Source organism: Pinus tabuliformis, chromosome J (genome assembly GCF_031772625.1).
Source record: "Pinus tabuliformis cultivar Carrire ecotype Pingquan chromosome J, CPIR1, whole genome shotgun sequence".
Taxonomy (NCBI): Eukaryota; Viridiplantae; Streptophyta; class Pinopsida; order Pinales; family Pinaceae; genus Pinus; species Pinus tabuliformis.
Window position 1 is genome coordinate 210,309,252 of NC_142295.1, and position 20,280 is coordinate 210,329,531.

Below are 20,280 nucleotides of genomic sequence, written 5' to 3' on the forward strand. Positions count from 1 at the left end.
ATATAAAAAGGCACATGTACATTCACTGAATACATAGCATATGTCCCAAAAAGATCTGGATCTAGACCGGCATAAAGAAATACCATGATCAAAAATGGGAAGATGGAACCAATAATACTCATTCCGTCCTTGCAAGCTTCTCTTTTCATTCAAACTCCTTCAACATCAACTACCCAAGTGATAGTGGTGTATTATCCATCATTTCCTTGATGTGAAGGTTATATGCATTTATGGTTTGATTCCACCCATCCTTACGGATGATGTCTCCCTCCCTCACCTCGTACCTTGGTTATTCTTTCACCACGCTCTGTCTTTGTTTGTTTCCACCCTTCAAGACTCTTCCATTCCTTGAACTTGATGTTGTCAATAAATGGCTTGAAAAGCCTTAATTCCTTTCTAAGCATTCCCTTGTGTGAATAACCTCGGGACATGAAAATCCCATTCTTTAAATTTTATAGATAATTAAAATTTAAATATGAGAAAATTAATTTTATATATAGATGAAAAATAAGAATAATAATTAATTTTATGTTTATTAATTTATTTTTAATAAATAATATTCAAGTAGGTTATCTTTTAGGTAATTTATATCATTTAATTATATTTTTAATTAAATAAAAATATTAAAAAATAATGTGAGTACATGTTTTGGGATCAACATAATGTATGGCATGTTTAATGTGCTTGTGGGTGTTCAGTGTCAAGACATCTTTATTCATGACATTGAGTGGCATGAGGGTTCAAAGTGTTATAAGGAACAAGGGAATTAGATGATACTAGTACTACAGGGGATTCATTCCATGAATCTCTAACATAGCACGTGCGTTCATTGCATACTAAACAAAACCCTTAATTTGACTACATATTGAAAAATATCTCTAAAAACAACATTATTTAACCCCTTACCAATAAAAACCCAATACACATTCCCAATTTAAAACACTCCTACTTTCCCTAGATATTGTAGGTATCCATTTTTTCATGAACATTTTTTATACCCTTTTATATTTTTTCATTAACATTGAGCTCCATTTTTTATACCAACCAATATAAAAACCCTTTACCCCCTATTATATGCTCAATATATTGTCATTTTTTCCTCAATATATATCCCCCAATATGAATGCACGTGGTACGGTATTTCTCCCTCAATGAAACCCCCGTGGCTAGTACTAGAGGACCAATAATCTCCCAGCATGATAATGTTAATACTTATTGGTTAGTAATCAAATTTGATGATGCAATGGGATGTATGTTGCAGAGGCAGAGGAGGCACAACACAAATTCACATGCAATTCCCATGATTTGCAGCTCTTCTATTGATCACACGAAAACTTGATTCTTACAATGAACCCGGTGAAGGGTATTTAATCATTTTCAACAAGCGAATCACCTTAAATATCTTGACATGCAACTACACACTAAAATCATCTATCACTTAACTCGACTTGACTCAATGCTCAACACTTCAACACTCAAAACTCAGTGAACTGACTCTTTGATTTTAGCCAACTCCTCATGTAGGAGTAATTAGCTTATTTTAACACTCCCCCTTAATTATGACTGCTAAACTAAAACACGACTCATGACAACTCAAACATGCTTGTTTGTCTATGTCTCACATAGGATTACAATACCCAAGTTTCTTCAATGAAACTCAAACACATATTTCGTTAATGACTTAGTAAATATATTAGCCAATTGATCACTAGATTTACAAGGCTTCAAGTGAACTTTTCCATTGCTCATAAGTTCTCTAATAAAGTGATATCTAGTATCAATATGTTTGCTCTTCTGATGAAACACACTATTCTTGGATAGTGCAATCATTGAGGTGTTGTCACAATATATTCTTGCTGATCCTTGTTGTTTTTGCTTGAGTCCATCAAATACTCCTCTTAACCAGACTGCTTGACATGCTACTGATGTTTTTGCTACATACTCTTCTTCTCATGATGAAAGTGTCATAATGGGTTGCTTCTTAGATGCCCATAAAATCACACCTGAACCAAGATGGAACACATAACCATAAATGCTCTTCATATCATCCAAACTGCCTGCAAAATCACTATCTGTGTATCCAATCAAATCATTATTTTTTGTGCTTGCATACATTATGCCACAATCCCTAGTTCCTACTATGTATCTCAGAATTCTTTTTCCTGCACTCTAATGTGTGTCTTTTAGAGTCTCCATAAACCTGGAAATCAAACTCACTCCTTGCATAATATTCGGTCTTGTAGCTATGAGATACATGAAGCTGCCAACCAATCTTTTGAAGAGAGTTGGATTGACATCTGATCCTTCATCATCCTTTCTTAACTTTGTACCTGTTGCAACTAGTGTAGGGACAAGTTTGTAATTTTCCATCCCGAATATTTTCAACAAATCTTTGGCATATTTATTTTGACAAATAAAAATTCATTTTTCAGATTGCTCAACTTCTATGCCAAGAAAATATTCCATGAGACCAAGATCTGTCATCTCAAATTATTTCATCATGGCTGCTTTAAATTCATCTAACTCAAAATCACCTGTAAAAATGATGTCATCAACATATAACAAACAATCAAAATATATCCATGCTTATTTACCTTTGTGTATAAGGTAGGTTCAAGGTTATTTCTACAAAATCCATTCTTGATCATGAAGTTGTCAGTTCTATTATACTAAGCTCTAGGCACTTGCTTCAATCGACAGAGCGCTTTCTTCAACCTGTAAACTTTCTCTTCATTACCTTCAACTTCACATCCTGGAGGTTGCTACACATAAATTTTTTCTTCTAGAATTCCATTTAAGAAGGTTGATTTCATATCCATCTGATATACTTTCCACTTCTTCTAAACTACTGTGGCTAGAACTATTCTTACAGTATCCAATCTGGCTATCGGAGCAAATGTTTCTCCAAAATCTATTTCTGGTTGCTGCGAGAATCCTTTTTCTAGAAGTCTAGCTTTAAATATGTCAATTTCACATTTCTCATTCAAATTTGTCTTGTACACCCACTTTAAAACAATGGAACTTTTGTCATTTGGAAAATAAACCAAATCCCATGTATCATTCTTTTTAATGGCTTCAATTTCTTCATCCATGGCTTGCACCCAATTTTCATCTCTGATTGCTTCTTCAAACGAAGAAGGTTGGAATGAAAACAATGCAAAATTTGAACTAACATTGAAATCATCATAAATATCTTTCAGACTTCTCATCTTTCTCTTGCCATTGCTTGATTCATCACTTGATTGATTGCTGGGAGAATCTCGATTTTTGATCTGCTTGAAGATCCATGCTGCTCTGAAAATCTTGGAGTCCTTATTGGTGTGTTTCTATTTGGTGTCTTCACCTGTGATTCTTGCTGCTCCTTTTTTGCTGCGTCATCTTCTTCCATCAGTGGCACTTGTTCATCAATTATTTTGTCTATAGTTCCATTCCATGACTCTTGTTCTTTGAAAACAACATCTCTGCTAATTATGGTCTTCTTTGTGACATGGTTATATAATTTTTAAGCTTTTGATTGCTCAGTATAACTAGTAAATATGCATTTTTCACTTTTATCATCCAATTTGCCTCTTCGCTCCTTAGGCACATGTGCATAAGCTACACATGCAAACACTCTTAGATGATATATGCTACAGGATATGCCTAATCGTGATTGTTCTGGTACTTTATTCTTCACACTCTTTGTACGAGATCTATTGATCACATAAATAACACATACAACTACTTCTACCCAATACTCATTAGACAAGTTTCTGCCTTTCAACATGCTTCTTGCCATGTTCGTAATTGTCATGTTCTTTCTCACTGCTACACGATTCTGCTGTGGTGTGTACTTGGTTGTAAAATGTCTTTTGATTCCATATTGTTTGTAATAATCATGGAATGCCTTTGAATCATATTCTCCACCATGATCTGACCTCAATACCTTGATCTGTCGATCGCTTTGGTTATCTACTAAGGATTTGAATTCTTTAAACCTTGCAAAAGTTTTAGACTTCTCCTTCAAGAATTAAACCCAAGTCTTTCTATTATAGTCATAAATGAAAGTGAGGAAGTAACTACTTCCACCAATTGACTATGTCCTTATAGGTCCACAAAAGTCTGTATGCACTAGCTCAAGAGGTTGCTTTGCTCATCATGCAACTCCCTTTGGAAAACTTTCATGGTGTTGCTTTCCCAAGATGTAACACTCACAAGTACTAGCAGATTCTTTGATGGGATGTAATCCTCTGACCATTTGTTTCTGCTACAACAATATTAAACTAGAAAAGTACAAGTGTCCAAATCGAAAGTGCCATAACCAATAATCATTAGAACATGAAACTGTAAAAGAACTGACCTGATCACTGTAATTCATAATTAGAGGAAAGAGTTTGTTCCTCATCATCTACACCTTCGCTATCAGCTACTTGCTTGGGGGCTTGTCATATATAACACATTCTTGACCTTGAAAGATAACTCTGTTTCCTTTCTGTGTCAATTGACCAACACTTATCAAATTATGTTTGAGACTAAGAACATAATATACCTCTGATGTTGTCTTCGGCTCCCCTTACCTGGTCAGAATGTTGACCACTCATTTGTCATCTACATCCACAGTCTTGTTAGTCCCCAACTTTACCTCTATTTTCACAAATTGATCCAAATTTGTAACCAAATTCTTGTTGCCTATCATGTGGTTACTACAACCACTGTCCAATAGCCACACATTATTAGAAGGTCCATGCATGGTATGGCAAGCTAGGAACATGGAGTTAGTACTCTCTATAGTGACATTAGCTCTCTGATTCCCTTGATCAGTGATCTTCTTCTTGCAATCACGAGCATAGTGACCAAATTTATTGCAATAATAACATCTCACCTTTGATTTGTCAAATCTTTGATTATTGCTAAAGTTTCTACAGTTTTTTCCACTTTCATGTTCATGTTCTTCTAGGCCATCTCTCTGACCACCATATCTTCCACCTCGTCCTCTGCCTCTCCATCTACTTCTTCCTCGACCTCTATCTCTTGAAATAGAAACCTATCTTTTGAAAGAGATTTCTAAAGTGGAATCCTTATTTATGTCTATCCTTGCCTCACGTGATAGAAGTGATGCCATCGACTCATCAATCGTCAATGATGTTAAACATTTGGCTTTTTCTATGGGTGCTACCACAACATCAAATTTGGTAGATAAAAATCTGAGGACCTTCTCAACCATTGTTTGATCTTTAACAACTTCACCATAAATTTTTAACTAATTTACGATAGTTATGACCTGATTCATTAAATAATTGAAGTCTTATGTCTCCTTCATCTGCAGACTTTCAAAATCTCTCCTAATATTCTACAACTTAACAATATTGACTTTTACCATACCTTTATATTTTGCCGCCAAAGTATCCCATGCTTCCTTTGCTGAAGACATGATCATAATCTTCTGGAACACTACTCGGTCCACTCCCTGTTGGATAAGCTGCAACGTTTGTGCATTTTTCTTTTTGTCTTTCTTCCTTAGTTCCCTCTCTGGATTAGTGAGAGCTCGTTCTTATGCTTCATTCTTACATTATGGAAACCCAAATTGGACATAATCCCAAACTCTGGATTAGTGAAAGCTCGTTCTTATGCTTCATTCTTACATTATGAAAACCCAAACTGGACATAATCCCAAACATCACGTGCCTGCGCCATGGTCACCATCTTAATGGCCCACACATCATAATCCTTCCCTATAAATGCTGAGAACTAGGGCTAGAAATTCGCAAAAGTCATCTTTCTTCAAAAATTTCTCATTAAAAAACCCTAAAATTTCTCCTTTCTGATAAATTCCAAATTTTGTTTTTTATTAAAAAAGTCTTTAAAAAAATCATTTTTATTTTGAAGACCCGTTTATAAATAAAGATCTCTCCTCTTTTAAAAAAAAACTTATTAAAAAGGCTTTATAAAAAACCTTAATAATACGCTCTTCAAACTTCAAGAATCTTTTAAAAGGCTTTATGACAAGACCTTTCACCAACACTTTGTTCTTTCACGTCACCCATAAAAGAAGTCAAACAACGAAATTTGGTACTACACGTATGCTTCCACGCTAATTGAATTCTCCACGCTAATGCTGAGTGTCGTTTAAACTAGTTGGGTGTTAACGCCTTTCACGTTAATGAGCTTCCGCGTTAGTTCTCTAACGCTGCAAACCACAGATGGAACCCATGTGCATGTGGAAAATGGTAAGTCTAAGAGTTGTAACACGACTCTCTGTTAATGCTACCAGCTGTAACACAATGTATACCACAGTAAGGTGCATTTTAGTTTAAACAAGAGAAATTCACACACAAATCACATGAGTTGTGGCTCTTCTATTGATCACACAGAAACTTGATTCTTACAATGAACCCAGTGAAAGGGGTTTAAACCTTTTCCATTAACGACTTGCTTAAAATATCTTGACATGCTACCACACACTAAAAGTCGTCTATCACTTAACTCGTCTTGACTCAACACTCAACACTTCAACACTCAACCCTCAACTAACTAACTCTCTAATTTTAGGGTCAAAAAAACATCTCATTGAAGTAGAACTAGTCAACAAATTGAGGTTGGATATTTGTGATCGTCCAAACCCATATCCATTGAAATGAGTACATAAAGGCCCAAAAATAAAAGTAAGAAAACAATACACAATTAGATTTTCTATTGGAAGTCCCTATATAGATGTAAATATGAAAGTAAACTATTACCATCTTAGTTATAAAAGAATTTTTTTTAACAATAATTATATTTAAATACTTAGTTATATTTATTGAATAAATTGTTTTTAACCCTTAACAAATCTTTGCATTTTTTTTTGGAATGTTGGAAATTTACCATTATATCTCTGGTATAAATTAATGGCGTGTTGATTTTGCTCCTCATCCCTATCATGACAATGAACCTAGATAAAAGTTCGAAAATAGTTATGTAATTTCTCGAAAAAATCTTAGTTTATATCATAAATCACAAAAACAACAAACATGCAATCTAAAATAAAATTTATTATGTTAATTTTTTTTTAAAATGCTAAATTCTATTTATATATTTCATATAAAATTCTAAATAATAAAAAATTACGAATTATATCAAAACACAAAACAAAAATACCTAAAAACATAAAATAACTAAAATGCACATTGCAATGAATCGATATCCGTACTCTTGGAGCGTTTTACATATAAAGTAAGAGGATATGATGTATCATTGTTTCTACGTGGTTTCCTTACTTTACATTAAAAAACATGTAAGTCATTTGGCTCGACTTTGTTGACTTCAATTTTATATTCGTGAATTTGGCTGCAACCGACAATGCATCCTACGAGGCGCTTAGTGCTGCACTGGCCCCAGCTTAAGGCAAAATGACCTTATCCAGATTAGGTACGCTCATGAATATATGAAAAAGGCCAGAGTCCACATTCAACTTACGCAGTTCTATCTGGTCCCTTGTCCAGTTGTCTCTCATCTTGCCAGCCATGTTTGACTCCTATTTGATTGCCTCCTGTATTCAAATCCTGAGCTGGAGTCCACAGTATTATATTTAATACCTCTGTACTCACTCTGGCCTTTCCCCTATATATACTCTCAACTCCTCTTCTCTTCTTATCTCCATCATCTATCTGATTCAGATTCATCTATCTATCTATCTAATTCAGAAATTTGTGAATAATGGCTTCCAAGATCGTGCTAGTTTTGGGCATTTGTGTTTTTGCCTTCTTTCTGCTATCTCCTGTCACAGCTACAGAGGATGATCATGCCGTTGAAAGCAAGAAAGAAGCCCAGACGATGGAGACGCCATCAGGTAAAATAAGCCTAAATTCATTATTCCCACAGATTTTATCGCTAGTCTAGATTCTTTTTTTTTTTCCCCTGTTTTCCAGGAAAGCCATATCTTGCACAAGAACTGCGTTGGGTTTTCAAGTCATTCTAAAATTGGTTTGGTATGTATATTGTGTGTAGGGCTGGTGGTGCCCCCTAGGAGTGACCACTATGTGACGGGATGCAAGAGATGCTGTTATTTGGATGAGAGAGGCTGCATTGCATGCTGTTCCAAGGGCCAATAAATAGACAGATTCCATGTAGGCAATTTATCTGCCTGCCAGATCTGGTTATAACAGCGAACCCGCTAGTTATTTGCCAAATCTCAGCTCTGGATAGATAAAACAGGCCTCCAATATTAGTGTTACTGTTTGCTTGGAACTAATAATAAATACAATACCGCAACAGGTTTTAATAATAAGGTGCCTTCGGTACTCAGATAGTTGCGTGTTAAAATTTTCAAGTTATTTTCTGTTTCAAATCAGCCCGGGATTATATTTTCCTTATTGTTATATATTTATTGTTATATATTTACATTTATATAAGTGTATAATGTAAAAAGTTGTTTTTAGTGTGATTTTTTGGATTTTTTTCCTGTTAAATCTAATAGAAAAATGGAAATCTGATGGAAAAATTTGAGGTGAAATTTTGATTTGTGTTATTTAAACTTGTTTTATATATATACAGATTTGTGTTATTTAAACTGGTTTATGAATTTAGAACCATGAAAAAAACTTAGACACTAAAATTGTGCAAAGATTACCCATCAAATTTATGATTTCAATAAGTTCCTATTTAATTATTTAATTTTTCTGATCACAGAAAAAAACTTCAAAAAAAACATAAAAAAACATCCAATTAACTTTGATAAATAATAATTAAGTCGAATAAAAAAGATGGACTAATTTTCAAATCTATTCAAAAGTGTTCCTCCACAACAAACGAAACAATCCAATCAGAATGAAAGCCTACTTGCTTCTCAGGACTGCAAGGTTATTAAGAATGAAAGATAGGCATAAATCTGTTATTAACTACGAAGTCATCTAGACAAAGTCTAATGAACAGTGTTTGAAAACTTGAAAAGAGAACACAGTGATCGATCTCGTTAGCTTGACAGAGTTCATTAGCCTATGTTTACTTTGAATTTAATTTCATGTTAAATTTCTTAAATATAAATATTTAAGAATTTGATAAGTAAAACTAAAATTGATGGGTTAGTCTAAGTTTTTCACTCAAATTTTAGAATATTCTTCAAATCTGAAAATTAAAATAAAAATGTTCAAAATCACATCTAACTTTTACTATCTTTTAACTGCAGTCTTGTCTTATCCATCAATCTAGTTCCTTTTCCCTGCCGTTGGTCATCTTTGACTCCCGTTTCAGATAATGTAGAAGTAGTCTTATCCATGCATCTAGTGACTTTTTCCTGCTCCTCATTTTTTATTCCAATTTCAGATAATATTGTAATGTTGTGGTAGTAACTAGCTTTCCATTTTTTCCCAAAATTTAAAATTAAAATAAAAATACTCTTTGACTCCTGCACTAGGGCCAAATTTAAAATTCATATTAAACCCATAAGCTGGAATAGTAAAAACACCACTTTGGCACCACCGAGATAAATATCCTAACTTCCCATTAAATTTGACCAGCCCAACAAGGGACTCTAAAACCATTATGAAATCAAACGCCAATACAAGTTGTCAAAATACCAAACCGAGGGAAAAATACTATACATTTGCAGAAAACAAACAAGCCCCCCTGATCAATTCAATTCAATGCCCATAACAACTCGACAACATACCTATTTCATCTACACAAACCCACTGATTTCACAAGTATTCCACTCTAGCATTGCAATCCATTTGATATTGAGGGCAAAGAGTCAAGCAACACGACAAGAAAGACATTTTACATATGAAAAGGTAACCCAGAGAACCATCAAGATTTTAATGTAACAATACACTCATTGAAATGAAGGTTTAAATGGACTCACTAGCCGCTGCTACCACAATATATAAGTGCATGCCTAATGATATAGGGTTCCCATTTCCCTAAATTACAATCACAAGAGCGTTGCTTTAAAGCAGCTTACCGACACCACATGTCGACTTAGTCGCAGGAACTGCAGTTATTTCTACCACATGTAGCCATCTCAGGACCGGTAAACCGAACAATGAAGAACGGAACTGACTTACCGCTACCCACGACATAAATAGTATAACCCATATTTTAAAAAAAATTCATCTATCCCATATATACAATATATTCGGAATATTTAAAAATCTATTAAAAAAAAAACATAAAATATTTTCAATGTGAATTATTTTCCAAATTGAACATCTCGCTATATTGTACATTTGGCTACACTGGTGGTAATACTGCAAATCGATTCTAAACACCAAAACTCCAAACGCCGATTGAAATTGGTGATAAGACTTGCTATCATATTTTTTGTATCCTCCTACACTACAAATATGGGTGACCCGTCCAAAAATTCCCCATAAATCAATAAAAGCACACTTTCCAAACTGTTTACCTGCTGCCCATTGTAATCTAGACAACATTTTGAGACTCATGGTAACTGACCTAGCCACTAGATTGCTAATATCTTATTAGGAGAATTTTAATTATCCGTCGTAGCCGTCTACTGTCTCACCGCCAGGAGGTTCGATTCTTACAACTGGGGCCATACAACAGGATAAAGTGTGCCAGGAGTTATTGACATAGAAATGGCATAACGTTTGACTAGGCCATGATAGAGTGAAAGTCGACAAAGGAGAAAGCCTTAGGCCTTCCGTTAACATGCATGATTGTTATTTTTTATTCTATTAACTTTCAACTATGTTATGCTTGGTTTGAACCCCTGATCAAATCAGTGGAAATATTAATTTAGAAATTTCCATTTTACGTTGCTGTGTTGTAATTTGTGAGTTTTGTTGAGCGGAAAGAAATTTAATATAACCTTAATTAAGTTAATAACTATGTTTATTTCTAAATAAGATATTCAACTTTCTTTTTTTTAATAAAAAATTAGCTAGATGGGTGAGATGATTTATTGAAGATTGTCTTTTTGTTTTTTTATATATAAGTATTCAAATTATTGTGTAATATTAATTTTGATAATTAATCAATTTTTTCATTATTATTTTATTTCAATTATTTTAATAATTACATATATGTTTTATAGCCATTGTTATGGTGGAAAAAATAAGATAAACAATAAAATAACTATGTTTATTTCTAAATAAGATATTCAACTTTCTTTTTTCTTAATAAAAAATTAGCTAGATGGATGAGATGATTTATTGAAGATTGTCTTTTTGTTTTTTTTTTATATATAAGTATTCAAATTATTGTTTAATATTAATTTTTTTTAATTAATCAATTTTTTCATTATTATTTTATTTCAATTATTTTAATAATTACATATATGTTTTATAGCTATTGTTATGGTGGAAAAAATAAGATAAACAATAAGGATTAAAATAAAAAGGATTTATTGCTCTAAAAAAGTAGAATAAAAAATATGCACTTGATTATAAGAAGGTGGAATTTAACTTCAATGATATTGGATCTATCTGGGTTAACTTAGATAGCTTCCCTAGTCAAATTTTATAATAGGTATGTCAAAGGAACTTAGTTCAAGTGGTATGGTTTATGATTTTTGTCCCAAGTAGTGCATGGTTTCAAGTTTTAGGAGACATGTTGACTAGTGTGGGATTTATGAAATAGTTTTACTAAAGGTTTCTACGAAGTCACTAATTATTCATTTTTATAATTTTAATAATAATAAGATTATAATTTAGTTAATTTTATAATTTATTTATTTATTTTGATAGTGTGAAAGTTACTATAAGATAATTACTTTGATACTCATAGTAATTTAAGCTTATACATATTTATTAACCATTTTCAAAATTTTAATATATTTTTTATATAATTTGATTTGAAATTATTAAATTTTTTTGTTTAAATTAAATTATTTGATCCCAAAAACCACAGGACCTCTATGTTGTCCACTTTGAAACTCCAATTGTCCATGTTTGTAGCCAAGTTGTCCATGGATAAGTGAAGGTGCTCTACGTCCTCATATAATTCATCTATTTGACAAGTTATCAGGGCGAAGTGCGAGTGGGCTTCCAAAGCCATTTTGTCACAAAGCTTGGCTACAAGAGCCGATAGGTCAGACATTATTTTTGCGAGCTGCTCCTTAGTATCGTCTCCGCTGCCATTCCTGCTTGAATATGCCATGCTGTGGTATGCTTGGAATTTTACATAAAGCAACAAAAATTCCATATCTTGTGCCTAACTCATATACTTCATGTCTCTGGTTAATTCTGCTTAATCCCTTCACATTAAATGTCGATGTCTGGTCCCTACACATTATTTACTCAAATTTCCATCCAATAACAGTAAACCACCTTTCATACCAATCAACTAAACGAGCCGCATTGGATCCTCTAGCGTTCATCTCCTCTATGCAATAATCGAGCCATAATTCTATGTTAGGTTTATAATCGGCAATTTGTAATTTGTAGGGATGCTAGTGAGCAGCGTACAACATCCTGCAGCCTGAACAGAGCATGTTCATCGAAGCCTCACAATGTGAGTAGAAGACTAGTTATCTTACAGTGTATGATGCAAAAGATCTAGTGGAATTATGACGGTTTACTAAAACTAGCAGAGTTACTGACTTGTATTCCTGCTTAAAACAACAATCCTTCAACCGAATTAACAATATTGTGCCTAAAATTGCAAATTTATATTCTTGACACAGATGTATCGATCTCTGACCAAACAAATGGCTGAAATATCAGCAGATGATCTCCAATCTGGACAATCTTCAAGTATCAGAACACTTGAAAATAGATCTAGACAGCGTTGGATTTTGAAAATAAATCTAGACAGCGTTGGATTTTTAGTTGACCATTTGACTATAAATCTTCACCATTCAAGCAAGAGATCGAACAATTTCATCGAACAATCACAAATTGTTCTGGTAAATTTATTTTTAAATTGTTTTGGTTATTTTTTTTAAGTTGACAATTTGATAATGTAAATGTTGTTGAACACTAATTTAGGGTTTTCTTGTTTTCTCACTGATCAAGACAAGAGTTAAATCATAAACGACCTCCAACATACAAAGATCCTTCTGATGTCAATTCAAACCCATAAACGACCACCAACATACAAAGATCTTTCTAATGTCTTTACAGACCCAGATTGAAGTGATTTTCATATAAAAGGGGGAAATTCTAATCATGGGCCATTTTCATTTCATTCTTCTAAAAAAGTTTGGCTAAAGAACCAGACAAAAGCAAGGTAAAGGAATTTAGAAGTCGGAAAGAATTTAACTATTTATTTATTTTTTAAAAGACTTGATTACTTACCGTTATTTTTAAAATTTTAGAATTTTTTCAAGTAAAAATTTATTAATAAGGAGGATTGCTGTTAGAATGGTCCACATTTTAGTACTGAGATGAGAACTTTCCGAAAAGTTTTAGAAAAGAAATGACACGAGACTTTTAGAATGCTCTAAAAAAAAATTTATCGAAATTTTATTTTTACAGTAACATTAATATTTGGATCATGCTAGCATTGATATTGAAATTGCAAAAAACTAACATAGAAGGGTTTGGTTAGAGTTTTATACACTATTGGCTTAAAAAACCTTCAGTTAACTTGCACTTTTCAGGATCATATAGTTATTAAATTTATTCAGGGTTCAAAACTTTCGGATCAATGTTGTGATTTAAAATTACATAAAATTATATACAAGTATTGGTAGCCACATGGCAACATGGCAGCTTTAAAAGGAAAAAATGTCAATCACAAATACATGTTCTTGTTCCGAAAACATGTGAGTAATTAACACTAACATTCTCGACTACCAATACATATTGCACTCGACCACCAATGAAACATCTTTAGTAATGTACTCAATACTCAAAATGCCTCCTAAAAATCAGCTACTAAATTTAAAGGGTAACATGTACTACATTATTCAATCGCGGCTTGGAGTTCTAATATCACGATCACAATAGTAATGCAAAAGTAAATCCAATGTTACTTGTTTTTAATGGGAAATGAATTCGACGGTATCAAATATGGAGTGATTTGAATTTGCAATAACGTTTAAATTTTTTTATTTAAAATTTAATATTTTTAAAAATTGTTAAAATAATTTTAAATATAATTGAATTAAAAAACTTTTCTACTCCATTATTTTACTGATTAAAAAATACAAAAACTATCTTGTTAATTACTAAGAGAAAATTACTTATAAAAAAAAAATAGTTAAAAAATACCTGATTACTATGAGCAAAATCTAAAATCTCAAGTTAAAAAAAAAAAATTAACTCTCATTTGTGAAGTGCCCATTTCTTTCCAGAAACCTTCTTTTGCACCGTGAAAACTACGACTTGTCAATGATATGTTATCTAAATATCTACTTTGCACCGTGAAAACTACGACTTGTCAATGATATGTTATCTAAATATCTACAACAAAATTTCAAAGTATACTACAATTGTCAAACATGTTGGCATTATGATGCATGTGTTGTACTTGATGGCAACCCACTTGTAGAAGAACAACTCTCATATACATAAATCTACAGAAGTGATATCAGATGTGAGATGCAGGACAACTCAAAGGAATCAGAAGACAGTTCTCAGTATGACAAATTAGCTTTGCCATCAAGTCCAAAGGGGGAGATTGTTGGCATTATGGTACAAGTGTTGTCCTTGATGGCAACTCACACAGATGACAGATAATAGTGCAACAGGGCAGTAGCAAAGAGTTGATGAACAAATTACAAAGAATGAAGAAAATGAGAGATCCGCAGGTTCCTGTACACAAAGATGCGGTCCTCGGCTGGGTCCGCAGGTGCGCCGTTCACAAGGTGCGGACATGTTCGCAGGTGTTCCGAACAAAAGGTGCGGACCTAAAGTGCACGCACTTTCATGCGAGAAAAGCGCACATGTGGGAAATTTTATGGTTGGTCCATGGTATTTAGTCCGACACTGTTGATCCTATGGTTCTAGTCCGTGGTTTTGCATCTTAAAGTATTGAACCCAAGTTTTGGGTTCCTTGTATTGGCTTTCTATGGTTTTGGTCCATGGTTTGAGTAAAGGCTTATCTATAAAAAGGAAAGGAGATCATTTGGCTGAGCACTCATGAGTTGAATATCAAAAGAAAATAAAGATTTGAATTTCAGGTGATCAGTTGGTGAGTGATAGCTAGATCTGAATCAAGGAGAAGCCTGAGTATTATAGACAAATCCACTGATGGGTTGAGATCTCTTGTGCGCACGATCAAATCTATAAATCTGGAAGTCTGGGTTATAATTGAAAACTGATAAATTGTTTATACCCGAAGATTCGCAGGTGCGGAGGTGCACAAGCCAGAGACAGGGGTAGTGTGGAGGTACGCAGGTGGGCCTCACAAGGAAGTGCGGAGGTGTGCAGGTCAGAGACAGGCGCATTGTGAAGGTGCGCAAGTGAGCCGTAGGAGCAGGTGCGCAGGTGCGCAGGTCAGAGACAGGAGCAGGTGCGGAGGTGCGCAGGCTAGCTGCAGGAGCTGTTGCGGATACCCGTAGATCAGCAGCGTGTGCAGGTGCGGATACCCGCAGATCAGAAGAAAGAACAAGCGCGGATACCCGCAACTTTCTTTTGGTGAAGTTGCGTACCTGTTATTGAAATATGTTTTTGAAGTGTTCTGGGTTTTGAAGTGATGTCTGGTTACTGGTATTATGTTCTGATAACAGCACCCTGAAGTGATTGATTGAATGATTATGTTTAACTTCAGTAGTGATGGATCAGATTCATCTTTATGTGATCTGATGGACTAGATCTGGTTGCTAACACACATATTATCCTTGTATATGTAATGATCTGGTGGTTGGGTGATTCAGAAGATTGATTGATTTTGTGCTTCAATGATATTGATAGGTCCAATATGAAAATTGGATGAAACGTGTCCTTTCAGATTATGATGATGTGTTCCATGAGTATCCAGTATGAAAATGTATGAAACGTGGTACTGAAGAAGAGAATATTGTAGGTCGATGCCTACATACTAGTATCTCAGCCAGTACAAAAGCAAAGGGGGTGGTAGCTCCCTTCTAGTAGCAGTTGGAAAATGAGTAAAGGTTGGAGCATTTCTGCAGATAGCAGCCTGTGTACTAGTAAATGGATAGGCTAAGGGGGTTGTAGCTCCCTTTCAGGGGAGTCTGGAGAACAAGTGAAGGTTGTAGCCTTCTGTAGGTAGAAGCTTGCGTACTGGTATAAGACTGCACCAGTACAGAACCATTGTAAAAGAAGTTTCTTATTAAAAGAAAGATTGAGAAGTCTTGCAGCAGGCAGTTTTCACCCACATTGGGTTTCCACCTTACATCATGGTGTTCATGTGTGCTTCTTGTGTCTGATGATCTGTTCTATTTTACTGCACCTGTTTACTTCTCATATGGTTAATGAAGTTCTGCTGCACTAACTAAAGATCATCATTTAATGGATTAATTGAATCACAAGTACTCTGGTTATTCACGGTTTATGAATCTGAATATGGAAATGAAAAAGTTATATTGATTTGATAATACTGGTTCACCGCCCCCCCTCTTAGTATTATTTCCAACAATTGGTTTCAGAGCAGGTCCTTTGGTAGAAGCTTGATCGCTTGAAAGAGATCCGTAGAACAATGGGAAAGAAGCTTAAGAAGAAAGCACCTAAGAAGAAGAAGACATATCAGAAGAACTATGACAGTGGGAGTATCGATTGGGGAATATGTGGAAGAAGCACTTCAGATTCAGAATCACGTCATGATGAAGATGAACAAGCAAATGATCTATCAGGTATGAATTTGTTATCCTCTGGTGATACAAGTATCTATCCATTTGGAAAAGATGAAAGTGATAGCGAAACAACTGAATTTGCTCTTATGGGTGAGCAAGAAAGATATCAAATAGAGGCAGAATTTAAAAGGCTTACAGAAAAAATTAGAGATCAACAAGGTCTATTGAACAAAAGGGAATGTGCCTTCAAAGAAGAAGCTACCAAACTAAAAGCTCATCTAGAGGAAGGAAACAAGGGTAGGAAGTTATTTAAGGACAAATATCAAAAGTTGCAGGATGAAGTAACATCAGTAAGAGATGAAGTCAATGAGAAGAGCACAACAATCAAGAAACTCAGATATACATCTAGTTACTATGAAAGTCTTGAAGCTACGATCCTCTCGCTGAAGGAAGATCTTGAAGAATCAAAGAAGCAGAATAACGAACTTCTCCAAGCTCATGAAAAACAAGAAAATGAAGTTCTCAATCTAAGACATCAGTTGGAAGAAGGAAGGAAAGCTGAAGAAAACATGGAGAAGCACTATCGTGAAAAGGAAGAGCAACACCAGACTGAGGTAAATATTCTAAAAGATAACTTAGAAGAAAAGGATAAGCTCTTACGATTTCAAGATAGTACTAAGATCTTGGATGATATTCTTAGTAGTCAAAGGTTTCCTACTATCAAAACGGGTCTTGGTTTTCATGAATCTGTTGAAGGAGAATCTAGTTCACAAAGTAAGACAAGGAACTCTAATGTAAAATCTGAAATGCTCAGCAAGGAGATGAAAGGTCAACCTCATCAACAGCCAAGGAAAGAAATTCTTCAAAGAAAATCTGTTACTCCTCCAAATAATAATGTTGAATGTTATGTATGTCATAATCTTGGACCTGTTGCAGCCAGATGCAGAAGAAGAATGGTTCAAGACCATCACACAGAAAGATCATCATGTTCCAGGTACTTTAAGGGATATTGCTTTTCTTGCAATATGTTTGGTCACAAAGCTGTTGATTGTTACAAGAGGAATATGAAACATGTAAGATGTTATGCATGTAACAAGCTTGGACATATATCAAAGGAATGCAGGAGCAAAGTACGAACATCACACCAAAAGGAGAAAACATCATCACACTTGAAGATATGGAAGAAGAAGGAAGTACAGTTAGAGAGATGTGGCACAACACAACATACAAACATAACAGACTCAGGGGGAGCTGAAAGTGTAAAACTTCAGTGTCCTAAATCTCATATGCAAGTTTGTTAAAGGGAAGTCGCGTATATATGCGAGTTGGTTTCTGCTCAGCCACGTATATGTTAGTTTGAGGAAAAGCAGTGGGATAGACTCAAGAAAAGGGGTCTGATATGATTCAGTCCATTATTTGCTCTGTTTCATAATGGTTGCAATCTGTTGATGTTGTGTGGGAATGTCTTGACACTTGAATGATTTGATCTTAACTTGTTGATGCCTTGATAATTCTTGCTGATATATGAATGTTCAAGATCTGACAATAAACAAATGGCACAAGTTCAGGGGGAGTTTATGCTTTTAATAATGCATTGTTGGCATTATGGTCCTTGGTGATGATGCTTATATATTGTTGTCATATGATTCTTGGGGTTACATAGTTGATCAGATTTATGGTTGATTCTCTGATGATACATATATGGTGTTTACATGGTGATCTTCATAAGGATAAGGAGAAGTACAAAGCTTGAATACACATCTTCATTGCTTGATGATGAGTCACTCATATGTTGTTGTCGTCATATGCATAAAGATCATATAATACAATTATGATGCATGATTCCTATAGTTTTTAGCGCTCATGTTGAAGAGGATTGTTGTTGTTGATGATATCAAGAAATCATGATCTTAAGCTCAAGATACATAGTGCTGGATACATGGATGATTACTTAAGGTTGCATTGTTGGAGTCATGATGATATAATGATGGTTTGATACTTACATATGTTGATTAATGTAGATGTTCCCAAGTGATGATACTTGGATCATGCAGATCTTGATGTTGATGAGATGGCTATGGTATTTCTCACATATAATATGAATGATTCTGGATGAAGTTGATGCTGACATATCTAGTCACAGGATGATGTCATCTACACTAATGGACATATACAGGTTGTTGGTCTGGATGCTGTTGACAGATGCTTATAGAGAAAATCATACACTATGTATGATAGTTGCTGATGACTATCATGGTCTTATTTAGATGTTTGGTCTCTATCATTCAATGTAAAGGTCATATCAAGACTCATGATGTAATAGTGTGTCTCTATCTAGTGTAGTCATCTGATGAGATCTCTTCTGGTCATAATTGTACCCCCCGCTATGCATAGGAAGGATGATGAAATATTTCAGTCAGTCATGTATTTCATTTATTATCAAGGTCATGTAACGGCCTATGTTGGTTTCCCCACTATGCCTGGGATGGCTGCCGTTATACTATTATGTTATCATGTGTAAACATTGATATATTCCACTTGGTTGGGCGGATGAGTCAAGTTTGGTATATCCCCATTTTGATGGGAGATGGATGTATGTATGAGTCTTTGATGATAGAAAGGTCATTTATGATGTATAGAGTCATGTTCTTCTTGTAGAACATCTTTTTGCAGACCTTGCTTACAGTCAGGGGAAGCATGAACAGCACACTTTAGTATGCACTCATAGGGAGCATGGTTAGATTGGTACACCTTGGCATATTTAAAGTGGGAGTTCATTTAGAGATTTCAGTAGATACTCGGGGGATTATGGATAGCGGAATGGTTATCAAGGAAAGAGAATATCTTGGTCTGCCCTTTGCCCTTGATGTCAAAGGGGGAGAGTGAGTTGGTATTGTTGCCATCAAGTCCAAAGGGGGATATTGTTGGCATTATGATGCATGTGTTATACTTGATGGCACCCCACTTGTAGAAGAACAACTCTCATATACATAACTCTACAGAAGTGATATCAGATGTGAGATGCAGGACATCTCAAAGGAATCAGAAGACAGTTCTCAGTATGACAAATTAGTTTTGTTGTCAAATCTAAAGGGGGAGATTGTTGGCATTATGGTACAAGTGTTGTCCTTGATGGAAACCCACACAAATGAAAGATAATAGTGCAGCAGGTCAGTAGCAAAGAGTTGATGATCAGATTAGAAATAATGAAGAAAATGAGAGATCCACAGGTTCCTGTACACAAAGATACGGTCTTCGGCTAGGTCCACAGGTGCGTCGTTCCCAAGGTGCGGACATGTTCGCAGGCGTTCTGAACAAAAGGTGCGGACCTAAAGTGCACACATTTTCATGCGAGAAAAGCGCACGTGTGGGAAATTTTATGGTTGATCCATGGTATTTAGTCTGACACTGTTGATCTTATGGTTTTGGTCTGTGGTTTTGCATCCTAAAGTATTGAACCCAAGTTTTGGGTCCCTTGTATTGGCTTTCTATGGTTTTGCTCCATGGTTTGAGTAAGGGATTATCTATAAAAAGGAAAGGAGATCATTTGGCTGAGCACTCATGAGTTGAATATCAAAAGAAAATAAAGATTTGAATTTCAGGTGATCAGTTGGTGAGTGATAGCTAAATATGAATCAAGGAGAAACCTGAGTATTATAGGCAAA

At 34.7% G+C, this 20,280-nt stretch overlaps 1 long non-coding RNA gene across 3 annotated transcripts in view; it reads left to right on the forward strand.

Annotated features, from left to right (window-relative positions):
• Positions 1-20,280, forward strand: part of LOC149226438 (uncharacterized) — a 42,048-nt gene that overhangs the window by 13,131 nt on the left and 8,637 nt on the right. The window contains exons 1-2 of one of the 3 annotated variants that reach the window (XR_016247723.1): positions 7,534-7,807; positions 7,966-8,291. This is a non-coding gene — a long non-coding RNA (uncharacterized LOC149226438). Of the gene's footprint in view, positions 1-7,473; positions 7,808-7,965; positions 8,292-20,280 lie in introns of those variants that run through there. The other 2 variants (XR_016247725.1, XR_016247724.1) reach the window with 2 other exon arrangements.